This window comes from Chanos chanos, chromosome 7, assembly GCF_902362185.1.
Source record: "Chanos chanos chromosome 7, fChaCha1.1, whole genome shotgun sequence".
NCBI lineage: Eukaryota > Metazoa > Chordata > Actinopteri > Gonorynchiformes > Chanidae > Chanos > Chanos chanos.
Window position 1 is genome coordinate 40,865,709 of NC_044501.1, and position 23,602 is coordinate 40,889,310.

The following is a 23,602-nucleotide window of genomic DNA, read 5'->3' on the forward strand; positions in this document are numbered from 1 at the left end:
TCGGTCAACATCGTGACTGTAGCAGACTGAGTGGATATGAAGCCCAAACTTCATTCTGATTCCAGCAGGGGGAGACATTACAAAACATGACATCCTCTCTTCGTTCCTAGATCAGAAACAATGAAAACACGGGTCAGTAGTGTCCAGCTGAGCTCGTGAACAGGCACTACGGTGTTCACTTAATAAGTGAACAGATAGCGACTCGGCAAATCAATTATCTTGGTACACTCGTGAAAACACTTCCAAATGAAGATTTTTCCAGGTATTCATCAAAATAAACAACTCACAAATTCTTCCTAATTATCGCCTCGGTAACCAACTACAAAACTGTACGTATTAGTGCACACAAACCATAAAATGATTAAATTTGGTCGTACGATCGCCTCAGCTGTGTTTCTCCCTCTCTCCTTCAAAACTCTCCCTTAGGACCGCCCACATTCTGTGTCTCATGAACATCAGCCAGTTATATAGCCGTAACAAACACGTTTCCGAATAAGCTGTATTTCATAAACTTTATCTAATTATAGGAAAATCAGTTAACTTCAATAATTAGAAAATTAATAAATCTGCACATACTAATAATTTTAATTGCACATCATTGAACCAAGATACATAGTAACAAATGCAATGTTTTGTGCCATAGAAAGAAAAGCTAATCTCTTTTTTTTTTTTTTTTTTTTGGACAGCTGGTCACTGAACTATGTCTCTGGACCTTTTTTCCCCGCCAAAAATGTTCTCTACTCCCTGTTATCTACTTATATTTTCTCCATCTACTGGTGTCCATCCTGTGCAAGGTCAGATGTCAAAGAGGTTTGACTTGAGACCTCAATATGAATAAGGCAAATTAATTTTTTTTCTCACTGATTGTTTTAAAACCTAGACGAAGACGAAAGAATAGTATAGTAGCGCAGAAATGGTGTTCCATGATTTACAAGTCAAAATGCAATTCGTCCTATGGCCACTGGGAGGGCACTTATGGGCACTGGTTTCCATAAGAATGACACAGAAAAAATTGTACACAAGGTGTGAGGTGGATTGAAGATTGTGAAAAAGCCAGAAAAGAAACTGATTTATTTAAAAACATACGGTTCATACTGTTAATAAAACACATCATTTATAAGTTGTTCTTGTTGGTCCTGTTAGCTCATACAAACTGAACTTCAGTAAAACCAGTTACGGGAGGTTACTTGGTAGAGTGATTACTGAACTTCTTGTCGACGTGGGGGACAACTTCCGTCTTAATCCTCCTAAACTGTCACCTTGAAAACCACTGGGTGATGAATGTGATGCTGTCTGATGTGGGTATGGGTGTCCTCTCCTGTTTTGCTTCTCAATATCAACTACTGAACTGAAAGGAAAGTTTACATGGGTAGAGACTGCCTGAAGTCCATTAATATAATAGTCCAGTATGATGAATAGATAAAAAGTCATTGACACAATATTTTTAAGCATTGTATGTGGTGAGAGTTTGTCAATAACAGAGGTACTGAAAGAGACAATGGAGTCTACACAAAAAAATTTCAAAAGAAGGGTCTTTAAATGAATCAAACTTCAATGACTATATATGTCTCATCCTCAATCCATCCCCACAAACATACCCTATATCAGCATGGAGATGTTCCACACAGCATCACAACAACAAGGTAGACACACACACATGCACACGTACGTGCACACGCATGCACACGTACATGCACACACACACACACACACACACACACACACACACACACACACACACACACACACACACATATGCTGACATACATACACACACATATACGCGTATACACACACGCACACGCTCACGCATACATACACACAGCCACACACTCACAAAAAACCCAATGCACAGTAACTGCATATCTGAGGTATGAGAACAGAACCAAGAAGAGAGTCTCTCACACAAACACACACACACACACACACACACACACTCACACACACATGTACACACAAATATACACATACGCACACACACACACACACACGCACATGCACACGCACGTGCACATGTACACACGCATACACAAACACACAGCCACACACCCACAAAAAATCCTATGCACAGTAGCTGCATGTCTGAGGTATGAGAACAGAACAAAGAAGAGAGTCTCACAGACACACACACACACACACACACACACACACACACACACACGGATAGCCATAGATATTTCAGATAGTATCTCTAACACATGTGCTAAATTTGAGACTCTAAACGTCAAAGCCAAGCGGCAGTCTCGTCTCTCATACAGAAGAGATGAGCGTTTGTGGTTTGGTTTCTGCTCTATTTCAACCACATGGCTTATAGCAGTAATGTGTAGGGGGAGGAGCTAACTGATCCTTTGTTCTGTTGCTTCATTGCATTCTCAGCAGGGCACGAAAAAGGAAATGAAATAATGTTTTCAGAGTTTTTAGAGGACAGTTGAACTCATTTTATGAAAATATCATTTGACACTCACCACAGTATTTCTATTACAGAAAACTAAGTGAGAGAACTGTCACAATAAAATGATCAAAGGTCGTCCTGTTTCACTGTGATCCTGTAACTGAAAAGCATCAGTCTTTAATGGTTAGTTTGTGCTGAAACTAATAAACTGTCATAATGCAGTTTTCTTTCTAAAAGACTCTCTTGTGACAAAATATGACAAAGAATAATTTTTCCTGTTGCACTGCTCAGACATGTAGTAACAAAATGCTTCTGCTCTATCTGGTAAAAATATATAGATAAGATATCAACACATCATATTTATCCCCCCCACCCCTCCCCCACCCTCACTCGCTCTCTCTCTGCGCCTCTGCAGAGGCATGATCTAAATATGCAAATACAAGACAGAAAGAGAGTTTATAAAAACCACACTGTAGTCTGTGTACTTCACAGTGTGTCTGATTCACTCAGCATGGAGCTCAGTCCACTATGTATGCAGCACCTGGTACTCTGTAAGTAATCTCTATTCTATTTCTTATTTTCTCAGTTATGTCCCTCTCTAACAGTAGAACAAATTATAGCATCTTTAAGAAAAGAAACTCCTGCCTTTATGTGTAACTTATTTATTATGATACATTAACTTTATCTTGGTACATTAACTTTATACAGTATGATCAAATCCAACTCCACAATGATGTACTGAAAAAAGTTTCAAAGATAAGTAATGTTGCAGTGAGATGGAGTTTTATTCTTTAAGGGAGAAAATGTGTGTAGTCAGTGTGTGTGTAAAGGTCCTAAAAGGTTGAACTCTGAACCATTTACTCAGTTCCTGTACTTATAATTATGCTATACTAATTTATATATATATTTTTTTGCTTCAAGTATACATAATTAAAGAACAATTAAGATAAAACAGGAAAAAGAAGTCAAAGTAGAGGTATCTTCACACACACACATGCAAACACACACATACACACACACACACACACACACACACACACACACACACACACACACACACACACACATTTTTTGACAATCTTCAACATTTTTATTATCTTCTGGTTTCCCACAGTAGAAGAATGACCTGAGTACTTAAATACAGACGGCGAAACTTAGCAGATACACTTGACCTTTAATTAATCTGTATAGAGACCATCTCACATATATGAAATAGACCCAGAGTTCACACAACTAAGAAGCAGATACTTAAATAAGGACTCTAATAAAAATCACCCTCGGTGCATGATGCCTGACAGCAGAGCAGAGATGAGAGTCTGTGGTTTGGCTTCTGTTCTAGTTCAGACATGTGGGTTTAGACCAGTGAGTGAGTCAGGGGAGCCGCTTAATGACTATTTATACTCCTCACTATAATGTTCAGAGTTATTTACACGCAAAACTAATCGACTTAATAAGTAAATAATGAATGAGATTATATCAAATTAATTTACAAGAACAAAAGAGTGAAGTTTCATTGCTCCAACTCCCTCGGTCTCTGACGAACGTGTTACTTTTTTATTCTTCCCGTTTCTCACTCAAGTTCTCTCTTTCATTTTGTTTCTGTTTTTGTGTCAGTGATATTTAAATATCAGAATATAAGTATAGCTTTTAAAACATTATGTCTCTCAAGACATCTCCCAGTAGTAAACCATGGGGCTCAGTCCATTACAAGAGCTTCTCTATTAGTAATCTGTTTGTAGCTGTTGAATCTGTTGCTGTCTCACTCTTACAGGCTTGACTAATGCTCACTGTGCTGGTCACCACAGAGTGTCAGACACGTTTAAAGGAAATGACTGAAACACTGGGCCTGATGAACTTACATTCTGATCATTCTGATCTATTATAAATGGTGGGAAAGTTGTGACTGAGTGAGATGCACTCAGCCAATTAAAATATCTGTTAGATTCTGAAGAAATCAGGGGGAGATGTTGTTTGGTGGGGAGGGTTCTTCTCTTCTGATGTCAAAGCAGGCTAGCAAACTGACGCTCTCTCACCGAAGTGTAACTGTCTCACTGTTTTTATGGTCCATGTTGGTATACCTGTCTGTCTGTTTGTACTGCCCTGTTCAAGGCTCCTGTATCCTGACTCTGTTTGTGTGTTCTGCCTGTGTTGTACTCTGCTCTGTCTTGTTCCAACAAAACCGTCAGGGGTGGCACATGCAGCCAGGCTCCACTCCAGTTTGTGAAAGTTAATATGTTTACGCTGTGTCTGGGATGTTTCAGTGTGACGTGAGGAAACTGTGCTGTATGCTGCCACAACCGAGTGCACAGAACTATGATAAATGAAAGAACAGAGTGTCATGTCTGGTCCTTTGCACAAAGTGACATAAAAAGTAACTTATTGCATGAGAACGATTCAAAATCAGATCGTTTTCCTAGACTTTAGCCCGTTGGTTGGAAAAAAAAAATGTTTACACTTTGTGATTCACACAAACCATTTACTTTACAAGACAGGAGCAAGAGTGTTATGATGAGATATGATTCTTTGTGAAATGAAAATGATTTTCAACCAGAGCAGTCCCCCACCCCCACCATCCCCCTAAAAGTTTCCTTGTGAACGCGTATGCTAATCTCCTTAAATTTGTGAATCGAGTCTTCTATGTCAGTCTGGTCAGTTCTCAAGATCCTGTCATGAATTGAATCTTGTTCTTCAGTCTAGTTTGTTCTCAAGATCCTGTTGTGAATCGAGTCTTGTTCTTCAGTCCAGTTTGTTCTTCGCATTCTGTTTGTGTCCTGCCCATAAAGAATTATGTAGTCAGCAAAAAAAAAAATGTAAACAAAGCGCAATGTGGAAAGTAGTAAAAATAAAGAAAATGTCACGCTGGTGGAGTGGTGCAGGACCCAAGTGCAAGACATGATGATGAAGGTAAAAAAAGGAGGACTTTACTTGCAAAAAGAAGATCAAAATACAAGTGCAACTGGAACAAACCCGATAACAAAGAGGTGCAGCCTGAAAGAGTGCAAAAAAACACAAACAACGATAGACAAAAGACAAGGCAAACACTAGGTCTTAATTACAGAGGGAGAACTAAACAGGGCAAAACAGTATTGGTTCAAATTAACGACGTTAATAAATAAGACAAACAGGAACACATATATATCTATATCTATATCTCTATCTCTATATATCTATATGTGTGTGTGTGTGTGTGTGTGTGTGTGTGTGTTATATTTCTGTATTTCAGTGCTGTGTGTCCTACTCCACTCTGGACATACCCAAGGTAATGAACATCTTGTGAATGTTTTTATTTCTTTACCACTGTAGTTCTGTTATACATGTTAAACGTCAGTCACATGACTGAAAAAAAAAAAAAAAAACAAAAGAAAAAAAAACCCAAATTCAATTCTATACTATATAATAGTCGAATAATATAAGAATTAAGTTCCTGCTTTTCATTCAGAGAATAATGTGTTTGTGTTAAACAGGGAGAACAAGTGCCTTTCTAGCACTGGAGTCTGATGACAGTGAGCTCTTCAGAGGACAGACTGTCACTCTCAGATGTGACATATATGGGGGAGGAGTCAGTCGGTGGTATTACCTGTTTTATAAGAATGGTCAACAAGCAAGGGGCTACCAATACAACAACAGATTCTCATTCAGGGCAGAGCACACTGCTGAATACAGATGTATTGGAACAGGAGAGGGTAATAGTATGGGCTCAGACATGAGTAATCCTGTAACAGTGACAGTGTTGGGTGAGTCTCTCAATATTCATTTCCACATTATTAAGTCTTCTCATCGTTAACTTAGTATCATGAGTATAATCTTGAAGTAAAGTGTATAGTGGCAACACCAAATACTTCCTGTGTAACTGTTTTTTTTTTCTTTTTTGTCCCCCCTCATTTAACAATGAAGACAAAATACAAGGGTACAGGCATGGCTCACAAAACAAAAGTTACTCACACAAGGAAAAGAAACAAAACAGGAATATTTGCTACAAGACAAAATATAAACTTCGAGAATGGCAGGGTTCTAAGTTGTTCTTGACATGACTGTGTTTGTTCACTACAGAATAATACAATGGCAAAACACGAGTGAATAATTAGCTGACTTATCGAGTCACTGACTGATTTACTCAATATAGTTATAATCAATAGACCAGAAGAGGAGAAAGGTGAAGACAGAGGTGTAAAAGCAATTAACATGTGTTTTAGTTTTACCAGTAGATGAGTAGTTCAATAAAAGGTCACAGTGGATCACAAGATAATGGCCTGTTGATTGTGAAAAGGATTAAAGTATTAATGTCAGGTTTTGAATATGAAAATGTATTATTCACACATAGTGTCAGTCCAAAGTTATAACAATTCAGTAGCCAAACCACATGAAATTTCTGAATGCTTTCATCACCTATGTGTAGCCAACACCTGTGTTTACATGGTTCAGAGCTCAAAAGTCTTGGCCAGAAGGGTTTATAATGTCTTTTTTTACAATATCTCAGCACCTCTGAAAACAGGTTTTTGTAAAGTGTATGTTTACAGTTGATTTAAATAAAAAATAGATTAATTAAATTCTTACTGCTTTCAGATTATTGGTGCCGAGTTTGTGGTGAATATAAGCATAAGTAACACTTCGTGATCAATGTTTTTAGATAGGTGAAATATATAAACATGTCAAGGCATGTCAGACTACCTTAAAAGTGGCTGACAGGCCTCAGACTCCATAGGGTTAACACTGCTGCCGTGTATCATTCTGTTCAATGTGAATGAAGTGTAATAAAGAAAGAGATATCTCTGTGACATTCTAGAACCCAAATGGTCACACTGTAAATATAAATACAAACAGTGAATATGTATGAACAGTCTGTAAAGGGTTTTCCTCTTCTCTCCATTTGTACAGATTTACCTACAGCTACAGTAACTGTGGAACCAGGATTTAATGTGTACACTGGAGAGACAGTCAGTCTGAAGTGTGTGATAGAGTCTGGGAGGAACTGGAGATATAAGTGGTATAAAGGCAGCACTCAGACTGCAGTGTCTCAGTCTAATGGTTACACTATAACTGCAGACACATTGACCATCAGAGCAGCTGCTGGAACTGACCAGGATCAGTACTGGTGTTGTGGACACAGCGGAGATATAACCTCATATGCAAGCACTTCTCTTCATCTGTATGTTCAAGGTAAGCAATTCACATGATGCAAAAAAAGAAAAAAGAAAATCAACTGTAATTGTTTTATTTATACTTTATACAAACACATACACACACACACACACACACACACACACATATATATATATATATATGGAGTGAGAGAGCAAGAGAGAGAGAGAGAAAGACAGAGAGAGAGAGAGAGGGACAGAGAGAGAAAACACCTTCAAATTTGTTTAACCAAATAAAATATTTTTAAGCCCAGACAACACTGTTTGCGTATATTTCATGCTTTGCAGATGTTTAACATGTTAGATATGAGTGAAAGAATCCTGTTGTAGAATACTTTACGTATATCACTATTAAGACAGTTTGTTTTACTATTAATATTCACAGATTTACCCACACCTATACTCACGGTAGAACCTGAGAATCCTGTGTACACTGGAGAGACAGTCAGTCTGAAGTGTGTAATAAATTCTGGGAGGAAATGGAGATATAAGTGGTATAAAGGCAGCATTCAGACTGCAGTATATTCATCCATGCAAAACACATTCACTGTCAGTGAACCAGCAGATCAAGATGAGTACTGGTGTCAGGGAAACAGTAATGTCAGACCCACATCCTCACAAAGAAGTTACTCTGTTACTCTGATTGTGAAAGGTGAGTGATTAATGTGATACAGGCTTGAAGAGCAAAATAAATATTTCTGACAGTGTCTGTTATAATGTAGCATATTTTTTAAACATCTTTCAGTATCTATATTCTAGTTTACCTTTCAGTGTAATTATATACAGATGCTCCAAAATAAGATAAATAAATAAATTATATAAAGAAAAAATTAGTTAATTAGTTAAAATACTGGATCCAGACGTGGTTTCTCTTCCAATGTTGCTGAATGGATTTTCTTTTTTTTAATCATACAAACTAAAATAGCTGAGTAAAAACAGTAACTGTCAGTTTAGAACAAACATTGGGTTAATCTGGTTGTGTTAGACTATATTTCAGAAACCTGCTCAATAGTTCCACACACTCTTTTCAGGTCTTCAGGTTACACTGAGTGTCACCAACTGATATAAACTCTGAATTTAATGTATTAATAACATTTTTATCATCTCTACAGACTTACCTATAGCTACACTCACTGTGGAACCAGAGAGTCCTGTGTACAGTGGAGAGACAGTCAGTCTGAAGTGTGTGATAGAGTCTGGGAGGAACTGGAGATATAAGTGGTATAAAGGCAGCACTCAGACTGCAGTGTCTCAGTCTAATGGTTACACTATAACTGGAGACACATTCACCATCAGAGAAGTTACTGTAACCGACATGGATCAGTACTGGTGTCAGGGAGAGAGTGATGACAGACCCACATCCTCACAAAGGAGTAATACAACTTCTCTTACTGTTTTAGGTGAGTGATTACAATGAGAGTCACTCAAATGATAGTATGATTTTTTTTAAGTGTGAAGTGAACTACTTATTATTCTCCTACAGGATCAAAACCAAAACCTCAACTCACCTCCATTCTTAAAGGAGCAGTACTGAGAGGAAACACAGTTACTCTGAGCTGTAAACTGGACCAGTCCACAGGATGGGTGTTTTACTGGTACAGACACACACAGGACTCTTCAGCACTGACACAGACTGATAAAGACTCCTACACAATCAGTTCTGTTACATACTCTGATGGAGGACAGTACTGGTGCAGAGCTGGAAGAGGAAACCCAGTCTACTACACACAGTACAGTGATGCATTCTGGGTAAATGTTACAGGTGAATTTTTACACTCAGTTATGTGGACATGAGAATGATGCATTTTGGGATACACTATATTTGATCTCATATACTCTCTGTAGAGTTTAGATGTGTCATTCTCCATTAAGTCATTACATGTTTATTTTGTATTTGTGTGCTGTACATTAGCTTGGTATGTATTTTATTCTACAGAGAGACCAAAGGCTGTTGTGATCCTACAGCCTGATAAACAGACATTCAGAGGAGAGACTGTCACTCTCAGATGTGAAATACAGGGAGAGAGAGACACTGATTGGAAATACAGCTGGTATAAGAAGAGTTCTTCACTCAGTCCTGTCAGTAAAGATCAGGAATACAGAATCAGTCCTGTTTCTGAATCCAACAGTGGTGCATACACCTGTAGTGGAAAACGCAGAAATGACTTGGAGAACTCAGAGATCAGTGATGCTGTAACACTAACTGTTTCATCAGGTGAGTTTGTGAGTTCAGAGGAGACTCAGAAACATGTTCTTAAACAGGAGTGACAACCAAGAGAAAAGGGTTAACCAATAATTGTTCAGGTTGTTATTCAAAGAGAACAAAGCAGTGTCGAATCAGTGACTATCGCTGAAGTTTTTCTATTCTTTAACAGACAAAGCTCAGTCAGTGTTGAGCGACTCTCCAAAGATGTGGCTGACTGAAGGAGACTCAGTGACTCTGAGCTGTGAGGTTAAAGACTCCTCTACAGGCTGGACATTCCTCTGGTACAGAGTCATTCCCTACAGAGATGGGTTACCCAGGGTTCATTCTAACTCTGTAGAACTCCTCTCAGACAGCAGCAGAGGAGCTGGAGGCTCCTACACTCTCAGCCCTGCTGCTCTTAAACACACAGGAGTTTATGTGTGCAGAGCACAGAGAGGAAACCCAGTCTATTACTCAGAGTACAGCACAACACAGCCACTGTGGGTCACTGGTGAGTTAATAGAGTATGGTGAATGTTTCAGTTTTAGAGTTTTACATTTTTGCCTTTTTGTGAAGCTTAAAATAGCCTTTAAAATGAATAATTCTTACTGTTATGACTTTTTTTGCGAACTTAAAGGTAGTTACTCACAATGAAAACTTAATGCAGAGCGATTACCAAAAGGTTGAAAAAGATATTTAAAAAGCACAACAGAGATACTACAGGACACAGGGAAACACAGTCTCACTAACTCTGGAGTTGACAGACTAAACAAAGAGTACTGGGTATTTATAACCAACGAGAATGAGTCCATGAATTAGAAACAGTTGGATGTGATGAATAAAACATTGAAGGAGTGATGAGAGAGCTGAGGGACTGATACACTGGCAGGTGGAACCAGTGGGAGAAGAAGCTGGAGGCGTAACACATATATAAGATTTAACTCTGTCTCTCTGTGTCTCAGCTCTGTCTCTCTGTGTCTCAGCTCTGTCTCCTCCAGCCTCTCTGATCATCAGTCCCAACACAGCTCAACACTTCACATCTGATTCTCTCTCACTGAGCTGTGAGGTACAGAGTAACTCTACTGGATGGACAGTGAGACGATACACAGATAATGGAGAGGTGTCAGACTGTTCATCAGCCTGGGGATCAGTAACAGGATCTACATGTAGCATCAGCTCCCTCCAGTCATCAGACAGTGGAGTGTACTGGTGTCAGTCTGACTCTGGAGGGAACAGTAATCCTCTCAACATCACAGTGACTGGTAAATCTATAGAAACATGAATCACTTTCTTGAAGTAAAATCCTGAAATGATAAATGACAACAAAGAAGCGTATCTGATGATGTATTCTCTTTGCATTGTTCTGGAAAAAGGATGTCAAAAGCCTTTCTGTGGATATACTGGGGTCAAATTTTCCATGTGCTGTTTCTGAATGGTAGAAAAGACCAAGTATATTCCCTTCAAGTCAGCATGTCCCAGTTTATTCAATCCATTAAAGAGTCATATTGAGAGAAAAGCTTTGTTGGTCTCCTGAATGACTGAGCTGTAGTTCGATGAAAGAACTAACTTAAAGACTTAAATATGTTGATTATTTTGTGAGTCACTGTGAGATTTAAGTTGTAAAGAAAGGGAGGGGAGGAGGAAATTCTAAGCCTACAGTATTTAAATATTGGCAGAACAAGTTCACAGAAAGAGAAACACAACCCTTTTTGCTTCACTGAGAAACAATCATAAAGACTGAAGTTGGTCAGAAAACCTGACCCTTTGACACTCCACACAGAGTGTGTCTAAACTTTTGAAATAATGCCATAATGAATTAAAACTGCATTGTGGTAAGCAGAGGGTATTGTGATCCTGGACAGTCCATTTTCATCATCATTACCAGGTTAACGCTCTATAAGACATCTGTTCTTGATTTCTACTTTTTCTGTCATAGACGGTGATGTGATCTTGGAGAGTCCTGTTCATCCTGTTACTGAGGGAGACACTTGGACTCTGAAATGTAGATATCGATATGACCCCTCAGACCTCACAGCTGATTTCTATAAAGATGGATTAGTCCTCCAGAATCAGACTACAGGAGAGATGACCATCCCTACTGTCTCAAAGTCAGATGAAGGTCTCTATTGGTGTAAACACCCAGAGAGAGGAGAGTCACCAAAGAGCTGGATCACAGTCAGAGTCACTGTCAAGAGTGAGATAAGATTTTTGTATTTTGTTCTGTTTGTATCTGCAGTGCGATACTGTAGTAGTTTGAATATATTACTAATATGTGTGTGTGTGTGTGTGTGTGTGTGTGTGTGTAAATAGACTCAGTCTCTGGTCGTCTATTCTCTGCTTTATTACTGAGACTGGTGGTAGGATTGGGTGGTGCCTTAGTGCTCGTCATTCTAATGGTTCTAATTTGTTGGTTCACAAAGAGAAAAGGTAAAAACTTAACTTCTTTTCACGTTTTTGAGTGTCTTTGTTATGGTCCACTGATTCAAAATCAAGTCAGACTCAAATTACACAATAGGTTCATTGAAAAAAATTCCTTTGAGTAATGTTAACAATAGCAGATTGAGTAACTGCTACATTTTTCTCCCCTTTTGGATCGTTACAGGTTCCAGGTCAAACAAGACAACTCTGTAAGTGATTTTCTGTCCTCTTTTAAAAAAAAATCATTCAGAGTTGATGAATGCATGACAGTGATCTCTGTATTCCTCTAGAGCCCAAAACGGGGTTCCAAACCAGGTTCAGAACCAAATGAGAGAGGCAGTGCAGGTACCGTTAGCATCTGCTCCACTGCAGTCTGGTCAGTATATACCGGTTTTTACACATGACATTTCCTTTCATAGGAACTATTCACATTTACAGTAGCATCAAGAATGAAAATATAAGCAGAAGAGGTAAAGCTCACTATTAACATAAACTGTGTTTTTATTTATTTATTTATTTATTTATTTTTATAGAACCTTCAAAACCATCATATTTTTCTCTCCTTCACAGGAACTGTTCACGTCTATGATAGTATAGATGCTCCGAAGAGATTCGTCAGTGGTAAAGTCTATCTTCAACATGCACTTTGACTTTTTTACATGTCCGTTCATCATGCCTTGAATTCTACTATAAATGTCAACATAAAATGTCTCCCAGCCTAAATTTGTAGATCACATGTCATTAAACTCTGTCAGTCAGAGCAGTGAACCAGCTGTGTTGTGTGTGTTAGGTGCCACCCCAAAAGGACAGAGGGATGTGCTTTATTCTCAGGTTGAAAAGCATTGTATGGAAGGTACAGACGCTTTATTTCCTTACCATAGCAAGCCAATGCACAGACATGTAAAGTATGGATTCATTTTGCATGCAGATCTATTGCCTAACGTTGTCCATGTCAGGGCATTTACAGTCATACTGTATATTACGTTTTCTCTATTATTAGACAAGACCGACACTTTTGAGCATCATCCACTTTATAGTAGTGCAGTCAAACACGTGCACAGGTAAAGTACCTCCATTATTACATTCCCCATGACACGCTCACATCCGAACTGAGACTGAACCTGCTTAAGAGAAAGACAGCAAGACACCAGGGCAAGAAGTATAGGCAGACCCTGTTCACAGACAATATATTCATCGTGGAAGGGTCACATTTATGTTAGGAACGAAACAATGCTGATGTAGATCATGATATTCAGTGCACACTGACTGTGAGGCTGTTAGATGTGCTGCTGTGTTAAGATCTCACATTGAATTCCACGTGATTCATGTTTTGTTTTTGTTTTTGTTTTTGTTTTTGTTTTTTTTCCCATATCAGGTGAGACGAGTGGACGGTCGGAGTCTGTGTTCTCATAGGTGAATGAGGTGAAGGGGCGTGGTTTGCGAATTCAAGACTCTTGGAAACATTGTCAGTTCATAAAAAACATTGTCCATATAATTAAAAAAAGAAAAAACCTGTTTCGCATTGTACATGTGTTTTACATGAATATTATGCAGACATTTTCGTTTTTAACATGAGACTTTGGCAGACTATAGGAGGCCACAAAGTGTGGATAAAAACATGAGACTGTACTTTTTGTAAACAGGACACATTGTTTATAATCCCCCTGGTTCCCTCTTTGTTTTTTTTGTTTTTTTGGGTTTTTTTGCTCTGAAATGGCTGAAGAGTTTGGATCTCATTGTAGAATAACATCTCAAGATCTTGAACTTTTTACAGGTTCATAAGAATGTGAAGCAACATTGGCTTTAAATGTCAACAGATCATACTCAATGTCAAAATTAACATTCACAAGATGAGCACCATGTATCGATTTGTTTACAGTAGTAGCAATAGTAATCTGCTGTATATAAGCTTTCAGTTCATATACCAGTCGAGACTAGTCAGACTAATATATATATATATATATATATATATATATATATATATATATATATATATATATATATATGTGTGTGTGTGTGTGTGTGTGTGTGTGTGTATATATATGTGTATATATATATATATATATATATATATATATATATATATATATATATATATATATATATATATATATATATATATATATTGTTTATTGTATTACACTTGTGAATATTTTGCATATGTTTGCTAAATTGTAACTTTTTAAGTGCACACTGTAGTCTGAAAACTTCCTTAAGGTCATGTTTTGCATAACATTGTAATATTTACTGAATATTAGAAAAAAAGCTATCTTTTTCCTTCCTTTCTTTTGTATGTTTATGTTTATTATTGTATATGTTTCCACTGCAAAATACATTTTTCTAAGAGGCAAAATAACCTTGATGCATTCTGTTCTTGATCGCCTTTAAGGGAAATGCATATCAACTGTTAAGCATTTACAGAGCAATCCAACATTTGGTCTGGCCTCCCCATTACCGGTTACTTTAACGTCAAAGATTATCTGTGGAAATGAATCCGACATAACTCACTCACTCATTATCTAAGCCACTTAGCCACTTATCGCGGGGGGTGGTGGAGCCTATCCCAGCAATCAGCACCCAGGGCGAAAGGCAGGGTAACACCCTGGACAGGTTGCCAGTCCATCTCAGGGCTGACACACAGACAAACACACTCACACACATTCATACCAAGGGGCAATTTAGTGTCTCCAATTCACCTAACATGCATGTCGCTGGACTGTGGGAGGAAACCCACGCAGACACGGGGAGAACATGCAAACTCCACACAGAAAGGACCCTGACCACCCAGCCAGGAATCGAACCCATGACCATCTTGCTGTGAGGGGACAGCACTACCCAGCGTGCCACCCGATCCGACATAACTGAATAATTCAAATTAGAAATTAGCCTTGCGCTGGTTTGTAAATTGTCACATAGTAAGAACATTTAGAGAGATGCGAGAAATCTGACACTGACTGATTGGTCGGCAAGTTTTAAAACCTGCAGACATCAGGCCCAGTCATGTCGAACGTGTGTGTGCTGGATATGCTTTCACAAATAGTGTGAAATCGGATGTGAAAAGGGAACCATGTCCATGGGTTCTGAAACTCAACACAGAATGAGAAGACAAATGTTTTGGAGCTATGTGCACATCTCTGTCATAGGTTCTTTCTCAGAAATCTTTTACAGTCACTATGGCCCCTCCTCTTCCATAGTTTAGATGACATTAATAATCCGAACAGCTAGAATAATTAGCTTGAGTGTTTCTGGATGAGGACCAGCTATGTACCAGCTCTCTGTTACTAATGGGATGCAGGTAAACAGCATGAAATGCAACCAATACATTAATAGAGGAAATCAAGACTGTTTCAATTCAAATAGATCCATGCTACAGAGAAAGTTCTAGTAGTGTAGTAGTGCTGGCTAGGATGGGTACAAGTGGTTCTTGCTTAGTTTTGTGTCTTCTCTGAAGGACTGGTGCTAACAAGTCTTCCCTGGTCTCTCTCAGTGAACAGTATTGTGTCTGATGTTCAATATCTCAGATTCTCCCTTCTCACTGTTGTACTTTGGAAGTAAAGACCTTCATGAATTTTGTTTGTCATGTTTTGATTTTAAGAGATAACCTCAACATGTTCTAAGTAGAAGAGGGCTTTGGGACATATTTTACAGTTTCTGTTTGCAACATTTTGAAATGTGTGACTTTTTTTGAGGATCAAACACACAGGCTATATATAAAATCATGTAGATAATTAGAGTCTTCTAGCTTTGAGGCAATGCAGAGGTCAGAGTCTTGCGCAATTCAGTCTGTGTCATTACTCAGAGCTTAGAAGCAATTTCCTCTGTCCCAATTCATAATACAGACAATAACCACAATACTGGTGTTTCATCTCTGCACTAAAAGGCCAGTTAGGGATTCAGAGATACGGTGAAATACAACTTGGTGATCATCTTATGCCTAAAGCTTCAGTCTGAATTCAGCACAAGGGCAGATATTACATGACCTGTGTCACTAACCATGTCATTTGCTTTTTCTCAAATAAAGTTTTTTTCTGGTTTTGTTTTCCTTTATTTTAACGCTTCTTTTAGTAGTGCTCTAAAATGAGCAGAGAGACAGAGCTATAATATTCATTCATGTGTCCTCTTTTCTACTAGAGGTTGGTTCATCATGAAGTGTAAAAATCAGGAGTTTCACTACAGTATAATCTCACATACGTTCACCACGGGATCATGTTCATCTTTGATTGGCTGGACTGATCATTTTCTGTTCTGAGAAAGCTGAGTACAGTTTACGTTGACTCAGTATGTTCCCACACTGGACATATTAGGGAATCGTAGTGGGATTTAAGTAGCTTCACTCTCAGTTAACCACGCATTCAACTTTTGCTGTGTTCTCATGTTGACCAACATTGCACCACTTTGTGGTTTGACCTGCCGTAAGCCTGACATTTCAGTTTAGACTAGTGAGCACAGAGGAGGACCTATCGCCTACGATTTCTCACTCAGTTTCATCTGTAACAACGGCTTTACGTGTGATACAGTCGGCAGTTTAGAACCACCTGTCCTCTGCAGGCTGTAGTTACTGTTCTCACAGGAGACGAAACATGACCTACTTGATAAACGGGTGAATGAATGAGATTTTAAAACTGAATTGTAATATCAAGTCACTAAAGGATTCTGCTGTCATGGTTTGACTGTTAAAGGCCTATATGACACAATTCCTACACTATCAATGATCAGTTGGCAAATTTGATCATATTGACACAAAATTCACATAAAATTGTATCGATTCTATTCCGGTCATTTCAGACAGTGCGAATAGATGAGCCAAAAGACCGGTTTTCTGTTTGACCGGTGTTTTTGAGGTCTATATGTAAAAATATAACATCACGTGTTCTTCTCTTTTCTGACTGCTTCCTCTTTCTTGTGGACGTTTTTCAAACTGCCACTATAAAAGTGACAAAAAAGAACAGCGGCAGGCACATATCAAATGAGACAAAGTACCAGTTCACACCTGCTCCCACCCTCTTGCCGGTATAAAACAACATGACTGAAATTAAACAGAAACCAAACCACGATTTCTCACCTTTACTCTCTTCTCATACATCACACATCTGAAATTTGTGGCTGGAGTGTGTGTGTGTGTGTGTGTGTGTATGTGTGTGTGTATGTCTGTCTCTGTGTCTCTGTTGTCACTGTGGGTGCAAGTGATGGAAATTTCCATTGACTGCTTCAACACCTCTGTTAAAGTGAAACTGCCACGTCACGGCCCTCTGGGCTTCGCCCCCCTCGCTGCCTTTTCCCCAGGCCGTGGCTTTGTCTTTGTTCTGTGTGCTCCCCCGCAGGTATACTGGTGGTGCAGCAGGAGACAGTCAGCCCAGTTAGGTACACAGGCGCGTGGCCCAGGTATACTGGTAGTGCAGCAGGAGACAGTCAGCCCAGTTAAGTACACCGGTGCGCGGCTGGACCTGAGATCAAAAAGCTCTGCCGCTCCACCTCTCTGGTCCCCCTCTCTCTCTTCCTTTTTGCGTGCTTGTTTTAGGTTGCCGATCGTGGACGCGTGCTGAGTTCGGAGAGGGCCCGTCGAAGCGACACCGTGGGGGCTTTTTTGGGAACTTTTGTGAAGCCTAGGTGACTCACATTTGTTCTCTGTCACGTTGCTAAAATAAAATAACGTTTGGTCCAACAATGCTCCACATTCTCCCTCTCTACTTGTTGCACTCACCGAACGGGCGCAACACCCACAAAAAGGGTGATTTTTATTTCGTTATTTTTTATTTAGTTTTTTTTTTTTTTTTTTTTTTTACCTTGAGCCGTGGACACAAAACCGAGCCCTGCAGGGATGCACCGCTGGGACTCTTCACTGGGAACTTTTTTTTGTGGCCTGGTAGATCCAGATTCAGTCCAAAGTAAGAGAAGACACCTATACCCACATCATTCATCATCACATTCATCAGCTGGTGGTTTACAAGGCTGTAGATGGGTTTAGCAGAATTAAGACAGGAGGACAGTCTCTACAGAGTGGTCATCTTGACAACCAGTTTCATGGATGTCAAATAAAGTTAGGATGTCCTTGTGAGTAAAAAGGACCAGAAAGACAAAGTATAAATATTAATATTAATATAAAGTCTTTTTGTGATTTTTAATTTTTAGATAATATGAGTGGCATATTTTCCTACAGATGAACACTACATTGTGAAATATTTCAGCCCTTTTAAACACAACCTCTCTTTTTGCACAACCTCACTTTATCATATGTCTTATGATCATATTTTGTCCCAGTGGCCAAATAGAAAATTACAGTTCAACAAGATATTTTTGTTGTGTGTGCATAGAGATTTATGAACTGTATGGAATATGTTCACATTCTTGTATTTACAAACACATACAAGACAAATCTTCACCTGTTTTACCATTTGACTGATTCATGAAGTGTGGGTAATTTGAGAAATAAGACATGATTGGATGTCCACAGAGGTGATGAGAAATGATCTTTGTACAAAGTCAGGGAGATGCCAACACTTTCCTATAGACCAGGAGTGGGCAAATCCAGTCCTGGAGGGCCGGTGTCCAGCCAGTTTTTGTTTTCACCTCTTAGCTATCTGTTGATTCTCACTTTGAAAACAGGTGTGCATGCTCTTCAGCCAATCAGAGACTGTATTTAGTTGGTCGACAAGAAAAACAGCTGGACCATGGCCCTCCAGGACCAGATTTTCCCACCCCTGCTACAGACCAACCATCACTGTCTACAGTATGGTTCAGGACCATGGACAGCGTCCATATGTCACATCCTTCAGATCCATCTGTTTTAAATGCCATAGCAGCTTTTATTCATGTAGGACATCTGACACAGAGGAGAGAGAGACAGAGCTGAATTCCCTGCCTATGTTACCTCATCTAACCTTTTACCTGAACCTGTCTCATTAGGAGATTATTTACAGATGTGCTGTTGATTATCTGTTTGGCAGCAGGTCCAACTTTTTCCCCTACAAGTGTATTTTCCGCTGTCGGATTCAGCAACACTGAGGGTATATTTATTATTTTCATCAAATGGATCAGAAACAACACCATCCTTATACAACCTGTGAGTCCACTGACTGACTCCTCCCCCATGTATGTCACAGCTAAGAGTGACAGTCTCTCCAGTGAAGATCTCACTGTCATGAGGCACCAGCGTCAGAACAGCCCAGAGTCCTCCTGTTTAAAATACAAAAGTCTCAGTGTGAATGAGTTTAATGAAAATATTAAAAGTAACAGTAGGCTATGCTAAAGGACATCAGCAAACACCATCTTTCTTTTTTGTTACATCAAATATTGTGTAACAAAGACCAATGAGCAGCTGAGGGACCAGTCATTAATCAGTTATGTTAAAAAAAAAAAATGACACGCAAACATAAGGAATTTTGATACTGATAGGGCAAACACAAAATGGAAATAAGGGCAAACCCCCCCCCAAAAATCAAACATGTCATAATTGTGTTTTAACAAGGCAGTTTCGTACCATACAGTAGTTACAGGACAATATAAACTGTGGTAAAATGTCACTCGAAACAGTACATGCACTTTTTCTCAGGGTATACAAACATTAGCAAGAACATCATCATCATCTCAGCTCATACATAATGTTGAACTGTTGGACAGTACAGAAAGCCCAGTGTGATCACACTGATTTATTATTATTATTTATTTTTTTTTTTTTGTTTTTGTTTTAGGAATGCCATCAGCAGTCTGAAATGTTAGTTTGAGGATGGCTGGAATGGTTTTGTTTGATTTGAAACTTTTCATGGCCAGAGATTGATCATCTAGACGAAGGGGATGGTGCCGTAGCTGTGAACCCTCTTTTGTGACTGATCCGAATCGCAGAAAACAGAAGTGCATTCGTGAGTAAGATGAGGAAAACTTTTTGTAGAGCAAAGAAGAACGGCACCCATCAATAATCAGCTGTCTCCACACCAATTAGCTTGCTAGATACCTTCTGACATTTCACTTTCTACCTGAAGTTGGAATAGTGGAGTAGTGGAGTTCGTCTGTTTAAACAGATTGGTGGACTGTATTATTAGAATTACTGTTGCTCAATGTATTTAACTAATCGACAGAAGTACTAAATAACCTCTTTTACTTACATTGGCTTCACTGAGAGGTTTTGAGCAATAGAGGAAGAGGGAAGAGAGAGTACTCTGACATCTTTTTTTTTTAAGCAAGAGACCAGGAGTCAGTGGTTACCATTAGTCTGGACAGCATAAAATATAATATGATTGTTGATTCTGTTTTGTCAGTGAGTGTCCTAGAGACCCAGACAGTGAGTAGCATTGCACTACAATTTAAGCAGTTTTACTGTTGCCTAACTATTAAAGTTTATTAGGTTTTATAACAAACACTGAAAACGAAATCAGATGTTATATATGAAGCTAAACTGTCTTTGCTACACTTAATTATTGAGATGTATATGGTCTTAATTACTTTTCCATTGTATCTTCAGATGTCTTTAAACATCGAACCAGACAAAGGCCAAGGTAGCTCCACTCACTTACTGTTATAGACCACAAAGCTGAAGTGGAACAGAGACCAAACCACAAATGCACAAACAAATGTCTTTTCTCAGAAATCTGTTCCTGTGTATGGACACTGTATTTGTTCAATCAGAAACTGTGGCATGGTGCATTTATTTCTTGTTTTGCTATCTTTGCACACTGCATTGTATGCATGTGTGTGTGTGTGTGTGTGTGTGTGTGTGTGTGTGTGTGTGTGTGTGTGTGTGTCGGGCGGTCCGTTCTAGCATGTTCTTTGTCCTGAAGTCTCTGTTCCGTAGTTGTGGAATTATGTCAAATTCTTTGTTGAATCTGCACTTCCACGAGAAAAAAAAAAATATAAAGAAAATAAAAAAAATAAATAAAAAGGTTAAGATATTCTAGGTAATTATTTACTTACAGAAGAAATATTGATTGTACTCTAGGTCTCTTCAATACGGGTTTCTCCCCTCATCTGTCAAATGCTTCTAGGTTACACATTATTGCCTTCAGAGTCTTTTAGAAATCCTTCAAATGGTGCGGTAATACAAGAGTGGCACATATAGTGATCTGGTTACACCCTATAAGCGACAATTACTCTCATTATGCTCTGTGATCACAATGTCACTATAAAACATTTTCACCAACTTTACACAAATCATCCAGTTATGCTGACTTTTCAAGCGCATGTGTGGCAGTTTAGATAAATGGCTTCTAGTGACATTACAGTCTCTTGTTTGCCAAGACTGTCATGCTCTCCGTGAGTTCCGCCAGCTTCCTTAGTACCTGGTAAATAAATCATTTTCAAAATCCAATATTATGATCACTTTAACAGTGTAAATTACATTCTTAGAAAGGTATTATCATTTACTATAAGTTTAATATTATTTTTCATTTTAAACGCTTTCAGTTGCTGGACCAATGCAACATGTGTCTCGAACAAGAGGCCCCCCATCGGTCTAACAACATTTGGATTGCCCTGTTTTCTCTTCTTCAGATGCCCTGGACATTTGATTTGTCATGTGAATACATTATTGTGTATTGCATACAGAATAGCATTTTATAAAACACATTCGTCTGTGTTCTGGAAGATAGATGAATAAACTACTACATATGTGACGAGGTGGCCGAGTGGTTAAGGCGATGGACTGCTAATCCATTGTGCTCAGCACGCGTGGGTTCGAATCCCATCCTCGTCGGGTTCAGTACCTTTTACGGGGCAGCCGTGGCCTAAACGTTAGAGATGTCAGGACCGACATCCACGGCTGTGTGCCCTTGAGCAAAGCATTTAACCCTAATGCTCCCCGGGTGCAAGGAAGACTGCCCACTGCTCCTGCGTCTGGTGTGTGTGTGTTCACTACCAGTGTGTTGGATGGGTTAAATGCAGAGGACAAATTCACTGTTCACAGCATGTGTGTGCAATCACGGAGATTTACATTTAGACTGATAGATAAACAAACAAATAAACAAACAATCTGATAGGAAGCTAGGTCACATTACTGCTCAGTTCAGTTTGACAGCTTTGCAAACAGGAACAGTGATCAGATAAGCTCCATTTTAAGAAGAGGACTTGACCACAGATGCTCAGCTCTCATGGCCTGACATTAGATCTCAGAAAGATCCGAAAAGGACCTAAGAACAATACATTATTAAGAGCAATTTTATTGCTATCTATGGACTAATTAAAATTGTCTCTAAACTGTATAATATGTGTTCAGAAATCACCAAAGCTCCAAAAGGAGAAAAATCTTGGAATCTGATGATACCAGCAGAATTTTCATCATCTATTTATAGTTGGACAAAATAATCCCAAAATAATGATTGCAGTTACAATGGTTTCCACACTTATTTTTCTTGAAAATGATTGGATTCTGATAATCTGATAACGTACACGTCACACAGTGAGGCTTATTTTAGGAGCATAAAATCCGATGATCAGAGCCCTTATGGCCATGTAAAGAATTACACCCTGTGTTCCTATAAATCACAGACTTTTATTTCTCTGTCATTGCAGGGTCTGCCCTGCCTTTGTCACACTGAGCTGTGAAACAGTCATGGAAATTAAAAAAAAAATGATGATTCAGTTGTTCATTAAAATTAGTTACTTTTATTTTTAGGGGAGTTCTCACATCAGCAACCCCCCATTATCTGACTACCCATACAATGGGCATTAGTGGACAGTAGCAGACATGCAGAAAATACCATTAGACAAGTGAGAGAACAAAGCTCTCTCTGGGATGAGAGACTGGGACACACAGACACATGCAGAGACACATTTAACTGTATAGCTGACTCTTCAAATAAAAAAGTCATTGTAGCCGTGCGTTAGGCTATTTACATCTTCTCTAAGTAAAAACATTCACTGTTTTTTTTTTTTTTTTTTTTACTATGGTGGATAAGGTCTAAGGACAGCACTATTTGTTTGCGCTACAGCCAAACTACAACATGCGTCATCTCACTTTGTAGCGTCTCACTTTGTTTCAGCACCACGGACAGCGTCCAAAAATCGCTTCACTGAAATGCACTGTTAGGAATGACCACATCCATTATTCCTGAAAGACAGGCGTAGAGAGACTAAGCTGTGCTCAGAATCCATGTAACTGGACGACAATTTCAAGATTCTCCCCAAAGTGTCACACTACGTACACTGCAACAAGACTTCACTTTTCACTTCATGTCTGAACATTCTCCTCAGAACTAAATGTAAAAAAATAATAATAATAATAAAAAAAAAATAGAATCTCCAATTCTCTCATTTTTAAGGCGCCTCGACTTGTATTGGGTCAGAGTCCCGTCAATATGGGTCATGAGAACATGACCCTGTAATATTTACAATGTTTACACTAATCACAAAGAGCTACTGTCTAGTTAACTCCATGAGTGACTCCATGAGTAAAGCCTACAGCTCTTCTTATGGTTAATGTGTCTCCAGTTACACTGGAATGTACAGACTGACACACTGTAATGTCAGGGAAGAGTTTATGTA

At 38.8% G+C, this 23,602-nt stretch overlaps 1 non-coding gene across 1 annotated transcript; it reads left to right on the forward strand.

Moving 5' to 3' along the window:
• The first annotated feature begins 21,733 nt into the window (after positions 1 to 21,733).
• Positions 21,734 to 21,815, forward strand: trnas-gcu (transfer RNA serine (anticodon GCU)). The gene has a single exon. It is a non-coding gene; the product is annotated as a tRNA-Ser (tRNA).
• Positions 21,816 to 23,602: the final 1,787 nt, after the last annotated feature.